Raw genomic sequence first — 10,010 nt, 5'->3', positions numbered from 1 at the left:
GTGCATTTCACTTTATTGTTCAAAGTGAAGTTTCATTAATGAAACTACAACAGAAACTTACACTTAAATTACATTGATTTTGTATATATTTAGATATACCTGTCTGTGTGGATATATATATTGTAGGTGATATGTAATTTATTATTAATATGTATTAGTGATACACATTACATAATATATTATAATAATATGTAATAATTATTAACATATATGTTTATATATGTTTTTATATATATGTACATTCTCAGTGAGTTGTAAAAGTGTGCTAAAAATATAATAGTTAACTTCATATAGTTGGCATAATTCCAGTGGATTTTTTTAGACACTTATTTATATCCAGGAGCAAGATTTTTTCAATGAAAACTTTAAAACTAGATTCACATTTTAAAATTGATGTAGAATATCAGCACAGATGAATAAGTATAAGAAATAACAGCATATATGGTAATGAATATACATGTGGCTTTTTTGGTGGTTCTCATCCTCATAGCTTCTGTTTTTCATCATTATACCCCTCATTCATACTCCAAACATATATCTTCTTTCATGATTCTGGGTTATCTTTATCTTCAAAGAAATACATAATTTTCATGGCACATCAAAATCAGGAAAGTGTACAGACTGAAAAACAGGAGGCCAGGTTTTGATTAAGTACTAAGACCTGTATCTAAAAACAGCAAGACAGCCATACATATATTCTTAGTTGTCATAATAAAATATCTCATTGTCTAAACCAGGCAATTTGATAAAGTATATTTAACTTCACTAGAAGTTGAAAATTATAAAATGATATTCTCATATTTCATTGCTAGTTCAATTAGATCTTACATAAAATAAGTCAACTTGCATCGTGCAACTATTTTCTTTAGGTTGAAATAACCCTCTCAATCCAAAATAAAGCCCTGTATCAGAATCTTGCAATTTGTCTTGATAATGAAGCTAATTGTGTCATCAATTATAATCACATTGATTGAATATGGTGATTCTAAGAAGTCTGGGCAACAATTCAGTCCTTCACATGAAAATCAGACAAATTATGAAACACATTAATGAAATTTGTTTTGTCTTTCTGACTTCCAACCACCTACTGATTAAACCATTTTGCTAGCTGAGTAAATGGATTAAATATGTATACTGATGTTTGTAATTTTTTTTAAAAATTTCAGAATAGTTACAGCTGGTTTTCTAGGTAAATATTAGTGTTGAGTTGAAATTCCTATTAAAATAATCTATTTGTCATCTCTAAATTTCCTTAAACTTAGAAATCAATGCTTATATTTTCTTACATTCTTTCAAGGAGCCATCTCTGACCTAATTTAAGTGTATTTAATGCAACCTTACAAATAATATAATAAAACTACAATGCTAACCAAAATTTTCACAGATCTGAAAACTGGCATCATTGATGCTTACTTTAAACTCTGTTTCTGCATAAGTCATCCATAATCTCTCACACACATTTATTAATTTATTCGATGAAGATTTATTCAATTAATTATGTTTTAGGCACACTGCTGAGCCTTAAGAAAACAACATTAAACAAGAAACACATCTTTATATTCTCCTGGAGCTTAAATTCACACACCTGCTAGTGTTAGAAGAGTCTTCCCAGCGGTAGGACTAATTTGCTGAATTCACCAATTTACTGATTTGCCAAGAACTTATAGAAGTAATTTCACATTTAGTAAATATATTGAACACTCTTATTAAAGCTATTAAGACATTGTTTTAAAGTTGGTAACAATCCTGTAAAATCTATTAAAAATAACCTTTCGTTAAGTCAGTAAATTTTGTAAATTTGGTGATTTGGTCATTTGACAATGTTGTCATTCAGTGAATTGATTTTTGGAATGTTAAGTGTTAATGAATTGACCTATAGATATTTCTTCCTAATGTTGCTAATGTACAAATCCCAAGACTAGCTTGTTAGTGTATCTCATTAAATCTCACCACAAAACTGTGGATTTCTATTGCAGGAGGAATTTAGATCTGCTCTGTAGATGTTAATACCCAGTCTGAAATATCTGACAAAAATATAACTTTATACTAATAAAGTTAGCAATGAACATGGCTGGGCACTCAGATCTTTCAACTCAGCATTCAGTTCTTTTAACAAGAGTCTCTGCCACGCCTTTCATGTCAACTGTCAGGACCTACGTGTGTGTGTGTGTGTGTGTGTGTGTGTGTGTGTGTGTGTGTGTGTGTGTTAAACTGACATCATACGGATTAATCATACTGATGATCTCTAAGAGATGAAAACTGGAAGTAGTTCCTTGCTATGGAGACTGCACACCCAGCCCATATGGGTGAAAATTTCAGAGCTGAAACCTGATACCATCTTGGTGCTTGGGCCATTTTTCGATTCACAACACAAGGAACAGAGTGAGGAAGGGCAGTTGGTGCTTTGCAACTGTGACACATTTTGGCAAAACAGGTGTAAAGTTTACACAGTAGCAATGCTTATTGACTTTGTATAAAGTTGTGAGGTGGAATTGCTATCAGACAACATATCTAGCTTGGAATTTTCATTTATCCAGCAAATATTTGACCTACTCAAAGTTTAATTTTTAAACTTTAACAGGGCACAGTCACTGTCCTCAAAATTTTGAATCTAGAAGAGAAAGAATGCTATATGACTAGATTTCTCACCTACATGTTGGGAATTATAGTGATAATTATCCCATCCAGTACTGATGAGGATGAAATGAGATAATGCAGATTAAGTGCTTAGAGCCTCTTTCTCAGAGCTGATACCTGGATTATGTCTAAAATGAGAAAAATGGTTAACAGATATTGAGAATGGCAGATGCACAGATATAAAGAGTCACATCCAGAGAACTTCCAGAGGTTTGGCATACCTGAGTCAGGGTCTCTATAAGGGAATAGGTGGAGAGTTAAACAAGAATCAGATCACGCTGGCCTTCCAGACATGCCGAGGACTCTGAATTTTAGCCTCTAGATTTTGATGAGATACTTCGGAGGTTTTAAGTATGGAAGTGCCATAATGAGAAGAACATTTGGATGGATCATTTTACTAACAGTGCAGATGATTAGATATAGGCATAGGCGTAGGTAGAGATGGGATAGAGGTAGAGATGTAGTATTCAATCAATGAAAGGAGTTTCTTTCTTGTACCAGGCTCAGTGCTAGCTTCTCCACACGTATTATTTCAGAAATTCACAAGACAACCTCTTGGTTCTCAAGGAGTTCACATTCAGGAAGAGGGTGTTTTTTTTTTCCCCCAAGAGACATTTCAAAGAGGAATGGTACAAACTCAGCCTTGCAAGGTGCAGTAGGGGAATGAGTGTTGCAGATGCAAGAGCAGCACAGGTAAAGACCCGAGGGGCAGCCACACACTCCACAGCATATGCCGTGACAAAGGGTTGGGGACCGTCACCACATTAATAACAAGGTACATTTACTACTCGACAGGCAGCACATCCATTGTCTAATATAACATCCACAACCAACACATAAGGCAGCTCCTGCTACTATCCTCATTTCACAGATGAGAAAACCACAGTTCATAAGGGATATTACCTGAACTTAAGCCAAAGAGTCATATATCCTGATTTTCTTTTTAGAAAAATAATTCTGGCAAGAGTAATCAAAGTGTAAATTATACCTCATTCCCTTCTTTAAAAAGAGTAGGGTACAGATTGTAGGAATATGAACTTGAAGGCAAGGAGACCAAATGCAAAACTATGGTAATAGTTCAATGCCAAACGATAGGCAGTCTGAACTAAGCTGGTTGATGTGGGTAAAGGTGTGTGGGACCAGTGGAATGAGGGCGGGAGAAGCCTAGAGAGAAAAAAATCAATAGTGACTTTCATACCACTCTTTGTAGGCTGGGTAAAGAGGTCAAAAGGGAATATAGAAGAAAGAGCAGGTTTGGACAGGGTCACAGTAGACATGATTTTGGTCTTGAATGTTTTGAGAACAAGGCATATATCGTTATCCTCATGGAGGAACATTTGGAGAAATGGGTTCAGAGCACAGGAGCAAGATCTGGAGGTCATGATCATATAGCTGGTAGTTGAAGCTCCATTGGGGTTTCCAGAGAAGCCCACTGAAAAGTAAGTAAGTGATAGGTGAGATGTTAATAAGTACCACCTTTCCTCTTGAAGCACACCCATAATGACAGAGTCCACAACTGCAACATATTCAATGCACAGAAGACATAATACTGTCTGGAAAGGAACAATCTTGCAAGGTACAGTGATAGGCAGCTTCTAGCAGTCTCCCGCATCATGAACTGGAAAAAAGTACTGAACTTTCTATGAGACTCAAATCTGAGGGAGGGAGTTACTTTATTAAGAGAAAGGCTTGAAAAGAGTCATGAGTGGGAAAAGCTGCTTTTGAAGTCTTCGTGGAGAATACACGCATGACCAGCAGCCGCTGAAGTCAATGAGTAAAGGAGATCCGCCACATAGGAGATGTTGTCCAGTTGGTCTTTCCACATCCCCCTTGGTGATCAGCACAACAAAGACAGCTTTTAAAATAAAGGTTAACAGCTTTACACAAAATTTTACATTATTGTTGTATCTTCTCTGAAAAATCAAAATAATATGTTTTATGAAGAGATAGATTGATAATACTCCATTTTGCCTTACTCTAGAGGTATAGCATCTGTGTCCTGAAATCCTGTATTAAAACATCATTAAATAAAACATATTCTAGACCCATCATAATAAAGTCTGCTAAATTAAGACAAACTATGTTCAAACAAGAACAGAAGTTGATGGCCACTTTTATTTAAGAAGTTAACATTTTTTTTTCCTTTGAGTTCAAAACACTTAGAAAACAAAATCAGCATGCTGTCCGTGACAAAATAGGATCCTCCTGGTGCAGAGTTTATTAAGAACTTCTGAGAATAGATTATTACTATGTTTTGGATCCTTAATTCAAAGCGTGTCTAAATGCTTTGAGGCTTACAGGCAGATTTTCATGATTATGTGGTGAACGGCATATAAAAGATAAAAAATGTGAAATAAACAAAACCATCTCTGTGAGGGGAGGGTAATGTACAACAATGACCCTCAGGAAGAGAATCAGTGGAAACAGAGAACGACAGGCCTCAAGTCTGGTAGAAAAGAAAAATAGTTTTAATTCCCACTGTTATGCAAGCTCCAAATTCCATCCTAGCTACCAGTCATTAAACCCATTTATAATTTAGCTTAATACTTAAAAAACACAAACATTTATTAACTTAACTACCTTGCAATGTGTTTCCTTAATTTTTTTTTTTTGCATGTCATTATTGTATGATCTCGAAAGCTCAGAAGGGATGTTTTTAATAACATCAATCTCTATACTGCTTACAATTGCTTTCTATTCTTAAGCTACTTTCTTATATATGATATGTATCTGTACTCAAACTCTCCACTTCTAAATACACACCTACACACATATGCAAACATATACACAAAACCACGATATTTTATGATTTGGTAACAGGTTCTGGCTGAATCTTTCAAACCTGATGAAAATGTAATTTGAGTCCAACTAAGAGTAATACTGATTCTGTATCACATATTTTGCTCTCTATGATTCAATAACATTAGAAAGAAATCTTAAATTATGGGGATGTTTTAAATTATAGGGTGTAGAAAAGCATGTGGAGCATAAGTAATCATTTAGTCATGTAACTTGATCTTTTTTATGGTATGGTTAGAATAATGAAATTTTAAAAATTAAAATTTTAAGATGTTAATAGGCCACATTTACCAGTTCAGCATTTACCACCCAAGATGTGGCTCAGCCCCAGAAACTTTTTTTTTTTGCTCTGTTTCTAGCTCTTCAAAAAAATAAATGTCATTCTAAAAGTTGACACTTTTACAAGTTGATAATCCTTTATTTTGACATAAAAGTGACTGTGATTTTTATAACATTTGGATTAGTTATTTATTTGATATTCACTGAGTTATTTAGGAAAAAATGTTTTAAGTCTACTACTCACTGCTAGATGATAAGTCAGTATGGAGAAAATCTAAATATTTTCTTTAGTTGTATAAATACCAATCTCCGTGCAAATATATTCCTCTAATTCTAGTTGTTGGATCTTAGAGGAACTTTTAAATAAAATTTGCAGTTACTTATTACCATTGGTGTGAGTTCTTAAAGGACTTATGGCTGTCACACCCAGTTGTATCAAATCTGTCCCCACAGCCCAATGTACCAATAGACATGAGTGAACAATACATACAAATATGTCAAACAACAACAGAATACCATTTGACAGTGAAGTGTGCAGGGAAGTAATCTTCCAACACACAAAAAATGGTGCTGATAAGATTTTTAAAGGCTTAAACTATGCTACAATAATAAATTTAAAAGAATGTATTTAATAACTCATGAAAATGGAAAGTTCAATAGAAACTGATTCACTTGTGTATATATGTATATATTTACATAATTAAGTATATATAACTAGTCTATACTAGTTATAAGACGTTTAATATTTAGTCATGGTTAGCAGGCATTTTGTGAACAAAATAAAGAGAAACAACTCAGTTTGAGACCTGGTTAGGGTCAGTTTGCAGTGAGACCTCTGTCCCTCCCTGTTGTTCTTGCTTCTAGTCTTCCTTATGCTGATGGCCAGAGCATCCATCACATCGAATGGAGAATGTATGAGGGCCCTTCTGGTTCATTGCTAAATCCTAGAACTCAACTAATATCTGTTGAAGTAATATAAGTTCCAAAGAAGACCATGTATTCATGAGAAATATTCAACATAAATGGTGACAATAAATTAGGCCAGTCAGAGTTTCAAGAAAACACACCAGACATCTTTCAAAAATAAGAAGGGAAAATGTTATATTCATCTCATATGTGGTGTCTGGATTCTCAGCATTAGAGATTAACTCAAAACCAAATCCTTGCTAAATATATCAAAGAATATAACACCTAAATGCTTTCAGTTCACCTACATCGAACTACCTAGAAGCCAGCTGTGAAAAGACATTGTAGAAGTCCAGGAATAAGTAATAATTAACCACTTGCTACAACAATGTAGGCAAGCGAGCTATTATTATATATATGCCTGCTGCTTGTTCAGCTATTGAAGCCATATCTTTTAGAAACACCATGATTCACCTCTAAATAAAATAAAATCCTCCAAAATAAGGGTAATCCCAGCTTGAAAAGATATCAGCCAAAAAGTCAGGCCTGTGTTGGAAGCTGTATAGCAAGAGGACTTTGCTCTATTAAGAACCGTGTCTGTCTTTCATTGTTGCAAGTCACTATCTATGACTTGCAGCCATATGTCTGGCATGCTTAGGTTTTTATCACAGTGTGACTTTAATGTAGAAATAGGTACAATTTCAAAATCTACAGGTGCTTGAAGATGCCATTAAAAGTCTCCAGTAGTCTTTCAAAGTCCTATTTCTAGAGTAAAGTGATAATTTAGTAAACATTTATGAATTGATATATTCTCAGTCTTTCAATGCCTTCTAAATATCTATTTTCTTTAAATGTTAATATTTCCAAGTTTTCAAATTTGAATGTATTTTTTAACTTGTCAAATAACATAATAAATGACTAAACAATTTTGTTTATTTTCTCAAGAAAACTGCTAAAAAGAGACACAAATTTGAACGAGCAAGTTTACTAGTGAACAAAAAGAATTTAAGAAACAGAAATAGGGACAGCTGATTTAATATATAAATTGCATTTAGAATCACTAAGTATATTAATAAAAGACAGATTACTAATACTTACATAATTCCTACTGAGTATATATTTCTAATAAAAGAGCTAGAGAAAACATATTTCAAAGAGTCTTCCCGGATGGTCCTTACGTGCAGCTCAGTCCGTGAAACATCAGGATAGACACCTTTAGGGGATATATTAAAGAAGGAAGGACCTGAGCAGATTTAAATGCTGTTTGAACAGAACAAGTTGATAGAGAGATAATAAAAGAAATAGAGAGGTAATCATTGCAAACAAGGTCACTGGAAACAGTGTGAGGCAGGATGCTGAGCACAGGGAGAGGTGCTAGATTTACATGGGAGAAAGAACCCACTTTCACATTGAAGCAGAAGGTGCAAAGGAAAGGAAGAGAGTGGATGCAAGTCAGTCCATACATTAAGTGAGATAAAGTTGACATTTCCAGACTTTTCTCAAACCCAGGCCATCTCTTGAGAGTTAAGGAAGAGGCTATGAGGTCAGAGATTCAATACAAGCGCACAAAGCTTGAAGTAGCTGACTGCTTTGTAAATTAAGATACTATATGCTGTTTGTTCTGTAGAGGGAAAAGAATGAGAGGTTTACTAGATACCTCTCATTTGTATTTCTTATGAGCCTTAAACTATTATAACTGTTTTTACTTTGCATTGTTGTTTTACTCTTTTTTATTTTATTTTGTTTTATCAATCAATATACAATGTAGTTGATTTTCATAAACATAATGTAAACTAAAGGAATAAATCAGTTTTTGAGTGTATTATTCCAGAATAAATAGGCTGAAGTTCCTTAATGAAAGACAAAATTGGTCAGACTGGGAAAAAATGGTGTAATATTATTAAAACAAAACAAAACAAAAACAAAAACAAACTATTATAACTGTTAATGAACTGTATGGATTGAGTTCAATTCAAATATGAACTCTAGGATTGATGAATTGGTCTGGGCAATTAGAACATCTGAAAAGGCATATTGAAAGAAATGTATCGATTTTCACTAAGGCAGGTTTGGTGTAACAGCCTTTGTTAGTTGTTGGTGTCATATCACTCATGATTACTGTCATCCATAACAAGTCATCTGTGATTTCCACATCACAGCTTATTTTTAAAGCATTTGTTCTTGGGAATCAAGTTTGAAAATTATTGCCTCTCTATAAATAATGTACTTCCATTCAATCAACCTGGCTCTTTTCTCCTAGGTAAATTTTGGTAGGAAAGATGAATATCCCAAATGAAGAAGAACACCATTGTGAAGCGGAGGTGGGGGGAGAGACAGAGAGAAAGACAGACAGACTCATCATCCCGCCCCCCCACAGTGTTTACATAGCATGCTTACTGTTCTTTTATGTTTGCTGAAAGACACAGATGCATTTAAATTGATTCATGAGTCGGGTATATCTATAAACCACAGGAAATTGTATACTTAAGTATAACCACCACCAAAATCAAAATAAAGAACTTCTTCAGACCCCAGGAAAACACTGATCTACTTTCTGTCACTGTCCATTTTCTCTTCACAGTTTCGTACGATGCAATCATGCAGGATGCACTCTTTTGTGCCTAGCTACTTCAGCATGAGTTTTGAGATTCATCCATGTTGCTGTCCGGGGTTTGTTCTTTTTTATTGCTGAGTAGCATTTCATCGTATGGATGTGGCACAATTCATTTGTCCATTCATCAATCGATGGATACTGGGGTGTTTAAAGTTCCAAACAGTGAGAAATGAGAATTCCATTCGCTTCATAGACTGATCAACAGTTTGGATTGTCATCTTAAAACTTTTAGCTATTCAAGTAAGTGAATTGTTGTATCAAATTGTGGTTGTTTGTTTGTTTGTTTTAGTTTTCATTTCCCTAATGACCAAATGTTATTACTGTTTCAGGTACTTACTGGCCACTTGTATAACTTATTTTATGAATTGTTCAAATATCTTGCTCATTTTCAATTGTGCTGTTTGTCATATTAAATTGCAAAAGTGGACATGTACAGAGATAGATATAGATATAGATATATAGAAAACATAGATCTAGTATAGACATATTCTAGGACAAGTTTCTTAAACAGATAAGTGTATTCCAAGTACTTTCTCCCAGTCTGTAACTTGTTTTTCTATTGCCTTGATGGTCTTCTGAAGAGCAGTTTTTAATTTTGATGAAGACATTGTATTAGTTTACCTTGACTGCTATAACAAATTACCAAATACTTAGTGACTTACAACAACCCAAATTTATTATCTTACAGTTCTGTAAGTTAGACATCTGACATGGTCTCACTGTTCTACCGAGTTTTTTTTTTTTTTTTTTTTTTTTTTTTTTTTTTTTTTTTTTA

The sequence above is a fragment of the Galeopterus variegatus genome, unplaced genomic scaffold (assembly GCF_000696425.1).
Source record: "Galeopterus variegatus unplaced genomic scaffold, G_variegatus-3.0.2 Scaffold186, whole genome shotgun sequence".
Classification (NCBI taxonomy): domain Eukaryota; kingdom Metazoa; phylum Chordata; class Mammalia; order Dermoptera; family Cynocephalidae; genus Galeopterus; species Galeopterus variegatus.
The sequence above is the reverse complement of the archived record's forward strand: the minus strand, read 5'-3'. Positions refer to the sequence as shown.